The sequence below is a fragment of the Terrapene carolina genome, unplaced genomic scaffold, assembly GCF_002925995.2.
Source record: "Terrapene carolina triunguis isolate 2854851 unplaced genomic scaffold, T_m_triunguis-2.0 Scaffold211, whole genome shotgun sequence".
NCBI lineage: Eukaryota > Metazoa > Chordata > Testudines > Emydidae > Terrapene > Terrapene triunguis.
The window spans coordinates 5,006,512-5,016,351 of record NW_020664562.1 but is presented as its reverse complement, the minus strand read 5'-3'; the positions used below and the strand labels follow the sequence as shown (position 1 = coordinate 5,016,351).

The window sequence follows — 9,840 nt, the reverse complement described above, 5'->3', positions numbered from 1 at the left end:
TAGTGCTCATTTACAATCCTCCATCTTAAAACGATTCACCTGAATCCTTTTACCTAAGTCTAGATGGAAACTTCCCCCCCCCCCCCACAGTTTGGGTCTGTGTATTCCCTCTCCATCCACTGTGCACTAATACGTCACGGAACAAATCAATGGAGTAAGAACCAAAAGGCTGTTTTATTTGGGTAGATTTTCAAAAGCATTTACATGATTTAGGAGCATAAGTCCTACTAGCATTCAAAGTGGACTTTTGCTTGTAATAGAGATGCTTTTAAAGCCATGATAGCGATTAAAAATAAGACTTTCAAAAAGCCTTTCATTATTATGGTCTTGATTTATACATGAACCTAATCACTGCTGTGTGTCACTGCAGCAGAACAAAATGTTGTTCATTTGAAATGTCAACATTCCACAGCAGACATATCTGGAATATAAGGGACTGCTGATGCGTATTTTGCCCCAACAGGGAGCTTTAGCAGCACTTAAGGAGATAATTTGTATTGAATATACTAAATAGTGTATATTTTACAGTGTAAATGGACAGTGCCATCAGATGGAGGAGTAGGAAGCAGAAAGAAAATGCAAGCAAGGGTGAGACTTTTTCAACTTAAACAAGATAGAAATCAAAGAACATAATGTTCAAACTGGAGTCCCTAAAGCAAGGCATGTAAATATTTAAGTGTATAAATAAGGAACTGATTTGATCTTCAGAGTGGTGATCACCTGGAGCTTCTATTGATTTCATTGGGAGCTGCAATCATAGCCCAAATCCTGATCTGTGCCCTAGAAGCACTCAGCATAGTTCAGGAGGAGGTAGATTTAAGGCATCTTTGTGCTCACCTGTCCTTGGGCATCCAGGTGCTGGTCTGGTTCCAAACACAAATTAGAACAGCCTACAAATTATAGCAACCAAAAGGCTGTCCTGATTTATGCCAGTTGTCAGTGATCCTCCTTAACAACTCCATTTACTCCCCGCTGTAGTCCCCCTGACCCTCTCACAGGCTTCTGTTAAACTTAAGGAGCTTTTTAATATTAGTTTGTGTGCCTTTGGCTATTTGCTTTTCAAATTCCCTTATAGCCCAGCTAATTTCCATCTAATGTTTTAGATGACATAGTTTATACTCCTTTAAAGTATCTTCATTAGGTTTGTACTTCTGACTTTTGAAGGATTTTCAAAATATTAACATTGATAGGTAAAATAATGCATCCATTTGCTTGGTCAAGAAAATTTCCCATAGGGGGAAACAACAGTGTTTAATGTGGTACGCAGAAATGTTTCCATTAATATATAAAAGATAGATAATAGCCTTTAAATTGTTTCAAAATAGCAAATGTTCTTTCTACATGAATATTGGCCCTATTTTTAAGAGTGTAGAATAATTGGATGTCTGGGAGAAATCAGAACCCAGACAACTGTAATAGAGTATAGGGTATATATAAAAAAATAGCTTTTATGTGGGTTATAAAAATCTGCTACCATCGAGTGTCACTTTATCATGGAACCATTAAAGCAATTAAATGCTACTCTGAGATGTGCAGAAATGGGTAAGGATAAACTAAACAGTATGTGAAATTATATTTCCCAGTAATTTTCATTAATGTTCATTAAAGCTATTTTCAAGTATAATGGAAGAAATTCTTCTCTGAAGTGCATGGATTTTACAGTTAGCAACTGCCTAACTATACACACACTTTTATAGCTTTGGGCTATGTCAATGCACACAATTGTGTGTGTGTGCAAGTAAAATAATTATAAGATTGGCAAATTATTATGGTTTGGATGAGCCTGTTCTGAAATATTGTGCTTCCTATTTAACGCAATACAATTTGTTGTGGTTAATATATAATGTGTGTGTGTGTGTGTGTGTGTGTGTGTGTGTGTGATAGATAGATATATCTATCACACACACAAACAATAAGGCTGTACTGGTAAGAACATAAAAGTCGAGAAATGGACACAGTAAGGTTATACGGACAATCTTAACTCTAACCCCCTTCTACACTAACATTGTGTGGTAAACACCCCCCCACACGCCAAGAAATGTCCATGTTAAATTTACATGTAGAGCTGGGTGAATTAATGATTTTTCAGTTCACTGGCTAAAATGGAAAAAAAACATATTGAAAACAAACAAAAATATCAAATTTTTCAGTGAACTGAAAAAAGTAAAAGATTCATTTGGGGTCGCATTTGGGTCATTATTACCTCTTTAAAAAATTGAAGGAAGTGTCAAAAACAGACTGTTTGGGGGTGGGGAGGAGGAAGATGGGAGGGACTGAAACAATTTGGCAAATTCAACATAAATTCACAAAATATTTCAATTGACCCAAATCTGCATTTTTTAGCTGAAATAAAGTTCTTGACAAAAAAAAATTGCCCAGCTGTATTTGCATGTACATCCACTGTACACCATAAAACCACTGCCATACACTAATACCAGGATCCTTTAAGGTGCTGAGAGCCTTCAACTACCATTTAAAGTTCCATTTAAACAAAGCAGGGGGTTAAACCTAAGTACATGTGGAAGTTATTTTCCAAACTGGAACACATATGTGGAAGGGGCTTGTAACAGGACACAGGTGGGCCCCTCTATCTTCAGCCACTTCTGCATCCACAAACCAGCCAGAGTACCTCTGCTTTGGTACAATCAGTCGTGCTCTTTATTTACTATACAAGTTCCCACCACCTTGTAGCTAGACAGCATCAGGCTCACAGCCTCAGGGACTGCTAGCTTCTGCAGCCAGCAGGGAGAGTAGCCTCTAACTCCCTGGCTCCTTTTATTCTTCTACCCCGACTGCCTTCCTGCCAGCTTTTATGTAGCCCCTGGCTAACAAGGCTGGCAGCTGTTCCCTGTTTGCCACTTATGCTTGGGCTTACTCAGCCAGCTCCAATACACCTTTTCTGATTGGAGCGGGCATGAGAAAGATCTGGCCCTGGATTTCCTAATGAGCACCCTGTCACACACCTCCCCCCTTATGAGCCTCCAGGTTCGTGCTTCCTCAGCCTCTCCGCCCCTGTTCAGTGGGTTTCTTCCAGGGAAACCTCTCCCCCTCTTTCAGGAGATTACCTGCGTCATCTCCTGGGGGTTCCTTCATCCCCCACCGGCAAAAAGTACACAGGTTGGGGAGTGGATGTCCCCGTAGCTCTGCTGCCACCCACAGGTCCTCACACATATTGCACCCCTTGGGCATCCCCTCTACTTTATCCCCTTTCCCTCCGGTAAGGGGTCAAGGTCAATCCTGACCTCCTACTGGACACTCCGGACCTCGGGTTCTCCCAAGCCACCAAGCGGGCTCCCCGTTTCTTCTCTGGGAGGTGCGTTGTGGGGAGTTCCAGTTGCCCCTTTTCTCCCTCTAAGGGGCTTGGGCTGGCCATCTACCCCATACCTCCTTCCCTCTGTCTACCCTATCCGGGCTCTGTTGTCTAAGGTTCTAATGTTCATTACCCCGAGAATCTTGCTCCTCTTCTTCCCGCAGGGGCTTCTCAGAATAAGGGTCCCCACACCCTTCTTCAGGGAACCTTTCCTTCTCCCTCAGCGGTGGGGGTGAGGGGCAGTCTGTACCTAACACAGTGGGGTATGGTAACCCTTCTACCACCCCAATCTGCTTCCATTTAAAGCTGTCCCACACTTCTAGGGGCACCTTGGCCACCAGGCAGTATCTCCTATCCCCCTGGATATACTCCAGGGCCATCTGTGCACCTGGAATTATCCAGTGCGGTTTTATCAGCCACCTCTGGACGAGCAAGCAGGCTGAAGCCATATCCATCAAGCCCCTATGGGGTTTCTTCCCCCTTCCACCCTCCCACTGGGATGGCGGACAGCCTCTGCCTCCTTGTCCACCCTCTAGCATTAGTCCAGCCACAAAATTCAGCCCACTCACATTCCATATCTGGGAAGTCCCTCTTTTTATGTCCAGGCTGCCCACACTGCCAGCAAACAATCACGCCGGCTCTACTGGGAGCTCCTTGGGGTTCCTCCTTCCTCTTGGGGCCTTTCCCAGGAAGGGGTTCCTTCAGCTTCTTCCCCAACTCTGTCTTTATAGGGTCGGCCCTCCCTTCGGGGGAAAGTCTGCCACTGCATACTCCTCGGTCAGCTTGACTGCTGCATCGACCGTACTTGGCTGATGTCACCTGACCCAGACTCTGATATTCTCGGGGAGGCTCTGTAGCAATTGTTGTAGGACAAAGGCGTCCATTATCTCCCCTACTGTTTGCATCTCGGGCCTCAGCCAATGGGTGGCCCAGTCCATAGGGCTCTGGGCAAATGCCCAGGGCCACACAGGCCCCATCCATTGGACTGACAGGAACTTTTAGCAGTATTTCTCTGCTGACAGGCCTGCCCAGTCTAGGATGGCCACCTTCACCGTCTCATAATTCCAAGCCTGTTCCTCACTCAAGGCAATGTAGGCCACTTGAGCATCTCCCACCAGGTAGGGAGCCAACCATAGGGCCCAGGTTGCCCTATCCCATCCAGCGCCTATGGCTACATGCTCAAACATACCGAGAAAGACATCCGGGTCATCTGCCAGGACCATTTTACAGAGTCCCAAGCCTGGCGGTGAGGTGCCATCCCCTACTGCAGGACTCACCATTCATTGCAGGAGTTGCTGCTGCATGCTGGCCTGCTCTCTTACAAAGTCCTGTAGGCTTCTCTGCTAGTCTGCTTACTAGGTTAGCAAGGCCGGTCTCTCAGCCTGGTGGGACTGCTGGAAGCCTTGCAGCGCCTTCTGCATCTGCTCCTGATGTTTGATGAGCCATTGCAGGGTCTCATCCATCTCTGGGCTGCCAACCATGTCTGTTGGCTCAGAATACCAGACAAGCCCCCACATGTAACAGGGTGCAGGTGGGCCCCTCTATCTTTGGCCACTTCTGCACCCACAAGCCAGCCAGAGACCTCTGCTTTGGTGCAATAACGCATGCTCTTTATTTACAGTACAAGTTCCCACCATTCTCTCAGGGACTGAGAGCTTCTGCAGCCAGCAGGAGAGAGCAGCCTCTAACTCCCTAGCGCCTCCCTTTCCTCTCCCAGTGGCTTCCTTCCTACCAGCCTTTATGTAGCCCTGGCTAACGAGGCCAGCAGCTGTTCCCCATTTACCACTTAGGCCTGGGCTTACTCAGCCAGCTCCAATAATCCCTTTCTGATTGGAGCTGGCCTGACAGAGGTCTGGCTCAGGCTTTTCTAGCCAGCACTCTGTCACATCCGGCAGCTCCTTTATCTCCATCCAAGAGGTCTTCCGCGAGACCTCTCCGGGCTGCCGATTTTCTACCAGGACCTCCCCTGAAAACTGTTCTCAGCGACTAGGTCCGTGGCGGCCACCGTGAGGGCAGATCTCCTCACGGAGCCCCCGCTACACAACCCCCAGCTCCGTGTGCAAGTGGCGGAGTCCCCCTCAGTGTGCCAGAGGTTGGTCCTGGCAGAAGTCACCAGAATCGGAGACCTCCTGGACTACGACCGGGAGACTGGCTGGACCCCCTGACACTCGCTTGGCGCATGGGGCTCTCCAGGCCTTGTACTCCCTGGCGCGTACTCCAGGAGGTCAGGGCCGCTTTACCACCTGCTGCTTGAGTCTACCTCGACAGGGTTCTGCGAGAGGGCATGCCTGGTCCACCCTCCACCCTGGGCCCTCCAGACCTTTTCATCAGGCCCCTGCCCCGTGGACCCAACCAGCCTCCCCATCACCCCTTCACCGTGAGCCAGCTGCACAATTTGCAGCCGGTTCGTTTCCAGACCTTGCCAAGGAAACATCTATACACGCTCGTGCTCCACACCCTCCACTTCCTCACCCTCGCGTCCCGCCCCAACACAAAATAGCGGGACCTCCTGCCACCTTTGAAGGGTGAGTAGCCCCGGTGGGCCAGCCTATATTCCACCCTAGTCCCGAATCCCACCGGGGATATCAGTTGGCGGCTCCTTCATGGAGCCGTGAGCACGGGCGTGTACTTGGCGCCGTTCACCCCCGTCCCGGATGCCTGCCCCTTCTGCGGCATGAGGGAGACCGTGGCGCATGTTTACATGGAGTGCACCAGGTTGCAGCCCCTATTCCGGCTCCTCTCGGATATCCTTTTACGTTTTTGGTTGCACTTTTCCCCCTCACCTTCTTCTCTATGCACTCCCCATCCGTGGCCCCACAAAGTCACAAGACCTCCTGGTCAACTTCTTCCTAGCCTTGGCTAAAATGACTATCTATACAACCAGGGAGAGGAGGTTGGCCGATGGGGTCTCCTGTGACCGTAGGGCCTATTTCCGATCCTCCATCCGCTCACGCATCCGGGCACAGTTCCTCTGGGCGGTGTCCGCTGGCTCCCTTGATGCCTTTGAGTAGCAGTGGGAGCTGTCCGGGGTTCTCTGCTCGGTGTGCCCATCAGGTTCCCTTCGTTTGACCCTTTGACCTCACTCCCATCCCTGTTATCTCATTAGTTGTCCCCTGGAATCATTTAGTTTCCAGTCCTGTGGATCTTCCCCTTAGGCTGGGGGGAGGTCCTTTAGTAGCACTAAAGGAGATCCTTTAGTAGCACTTCCTGGCTACCAATAGGAGCACCTTGTCACGTGGCTCATGGAGGACAATGCTGAACTCATATAAAGACATGGTATTACGGCAGCCTCCTTAGGCCACTGTAGGGCCACAGCACTACCTGGAACCTTCACGCTGCTGCTGTTTTGTTGTTGTTTTTTGACCATAGATTGTTCAGTATATATTAATGCATAACATATGCAACAAAACTGATCTGCAATTTCTTGCATAAACATTCAGGCTGAGGCAAAACACTTTGCAATACAGTCCTTTTCTGTACAAAATTTTAGGCAAAACTACACGTTTACTCTTTGAAATTCAGCCCTTCCAACATTTGAAACCCCAGGATTTTCTTTGCTGAAAATTGTCACATCAGAACTCAGTAATTGCTTCCCTCACCCATTCACTTCATATGAAATCAAGACAGGAGAGTAGTCTGTGCTGAAATAAGCTGAAGAAGAGGTTCCAATAATTTGAGCATGACAACAGTGGTTTAATACACTTGGAACAGTGGAATATTGTGCGTATCTTATGTGCATATCCTATAGCTTCATTTATTAGTGCACTGGTTCCCATTTCTAAAGTCATTGCACAGCAAATTTAAGTGGAATGAGAGAGCAAGCTTTACAGTCTCACACATTAAATTTAGGCTCCGGCTGCTTTCTTCTCTGGCAGTTCTTTCTTAGGATCCTATTTCAACTTGTAATCTGTCAAGGCAACCTTGATTTCATCTTTTGCCAGCATAGAGCAGAGTAGTTTAACTGGAGGACTGCAGAGTTCTTTAGCAATATCAAAATTTCTGATAGTCAAGTCTTTACCAACAGTTTTTCCTTTAACCTACTCCATGGCCAGTGAGCTTGAGGCAGTTGCCTATCCACAGCCAAATGTTTTGAATCTTGTATCAAATTTTTTTCCATTTTTGTCCACTTCAGCCTGTAGTTTCATCCCATCTCCACAGGCAGGAGCACCCACTTATCAAGTACCAAAGATTCTTACCAGTCTTATCAAGGGAGCCCATATTTCTAGGATTCCCCTAGAGATCCACTACTTCCTCATGATACCCCATTGTAGGACCTGCCAGCTCTAGAGGTTCCACCCCACTCCAGTGCTCAGCGCCACCATCTTGTTTCGGAGGAGCCAGTGTGCTGTTTTGCAGCCTCACCCTTCACATGCCTCTCCTTCACCCGGTCTCCAGCATACCCCCTACACCAGGACTTTGAGGGGGGTCCTTAGGAGGCAGCTTTATGGCTGTCTTCTACAGTGACTGCCAGGGAGATCTTCCTACACCTGGATACAAGGCTTTCAGGGCCCCTTTACATTGCTCTGACCCTTTTACTTGGCATATGGGGATAGGATCAGAGTCTTACCCAGTCTCCCTGTCCTATAGATCTTAGGGTAATGAGTTTACAGGTGGCCAAAGTTTACAGGCCTAAGAGACACAAATAGTCTTCAGATAAACTTTCAAACTTGTGCGTCCTTATCCAAACCTGAACTCCAACCTTTTGAGGTTAAGTCATGATTATTCACCATGGACCTATCCAAAGCCTACTAAAGTCAATGTAAAGACTCCCTCTGACTTCAATGGGCTTTGTATCAGGCCCTGTACAATTAAATCCAACATGACATCAATTACAAGCATAGCCATGGAGAGCAAACCTTTCTGTCTTCATTTGTCTTTCCCTAATGTTATCTGTTCCATATTGCAATACTTCAAGTCATTGATCCCCATTCTGCAGACTTCAATGGAATGTGTGATATAGCATCTCACAGTGAACTGATTCCCCTTGATTAAAAAAAAAAAAAGTTAACACTTTTTAAATGTCTGGTAGTTTTACCTTTATTACTTGTTTGGTTCAAACCCTGGTACAAGCACATTGAAGTGATATTTTTTGTCTTAGCTGGCCTACACAGTAAGTTATTTGTATGTTCAGGATACAAAAATCAAAAGAAAAAAATGAAGTCTTTTCACTGTAGCTATTTAAAACACCCCCAAGCAGAGAGTTAAATAATGATCTGACCATATATGATGGATGTTACATTAGTCTAGAAATCTGAGTTTCAGCTATAGTCCTACTCTCTATCATTTTTTAAAAACTCCCTGTGGCAATCTCTTTGAAAGTGGCTGGCAAGTTTTTGTTCTTTATAGATCTCATATTAGCACAGAATTAGACAACTATGAGCCTGTGTCTGCCACTCTTACCCTGAATTGGTATGAGTACAACATGAGTACACTTTCCCACCTCCAACCCCTATGAAAAATGTCTGCTTTCTACAGAGGATTTTACCTTCTCACCAACAAACATCAAACTCAGAAAATGAAAACTTTAACCAGAAATTGAAAACAATTTCACTCAAATTTTTCAATCAAAAGTCAAGGGAAAAAATATTCTGAATAGCTCTAAAACATTAATGATTATGAAGTGCTCAGATGTAATGGTGGAGACAGAGGGGGGGTTCATAGAAGTACTTAGATAGGGGCGTGTGTGTGTGTGTGTACACACACCTATGATACAGTACATGCACACTGTTCTACTTTTGCTTGGGCAGTGGCTGCATTCGGTTATGTTCCTCTCCTATATCAGTGGTAGAGCAGCTTTAGTGCAGTGTTGCTGAATTGGAATCAAGAAAGCCAACTTCCGGCATGTTTTCAAACAGGCTTTCTGGTATGCACCTCTGGATATAACCAGTCAGAATTTGACCCATTGGGTATAATACAGTAGTTTTCTGTACCTTTATATTTGGTAATGGGTTTCACACTTCGGATGTACCCGAAACAAAGTGGAAAGGCTGGTTTCTTTCTACTATATTCCTTTCCCCCCCCCCCATAGCTGTTTGGGTTACCTGGGAAACAGCTGCAAAATGAAATTGAATTGGTTGTCAGATTGACAGCAGTAGGTAGAATTTTTAAGACACAAGATGCACAAAAAGGGAATACATGTCAATGAAATTGTTGTAATATTTTATTTGAAATATGAAACAAACGGTACTCAATCTTAGGTAGGCTATACTTTTGAAAAGTTTCCAGCAAATTGATCCTGTTGTAGTAGCATGTTAATTTTTGTTGAATTGGGGAAACAGTTCCAATTGCTTTAGAGTTGTTGTTTTTTAAAAGAAGAGATTTAGGTTGAGCATATTGTGTAAATACATGTTTACCGTTGTCCAAAATAAACTTCAGTACATAAAAGCTGTTGCTGTTTTATCATCTCCTGCAGTGTATGTATTTGTTTATATATAAATGCATTTGGCTTGCATTTGTAAAGTAACTGGAAGAAAGAAAGAAAGAAAGAAAGAAAGAAAGAAAGAAAGAAAGAAAGAAAGAAAGAAAGAAAG

General features: G+C 45.5%; 1 pseudogene; it reads right to left on the bottom strand.

Annotated features, from left to right (window-relative positions):
• Positions 1-7,155: 7,155 nt before the first annotated feature.
• Positions 7,156-8,149, bottom strand: LOC113407341 (annotated as a pseudogene).
• Positions 8,150-9,840: the final 1,691 nt, after the last annotated feature.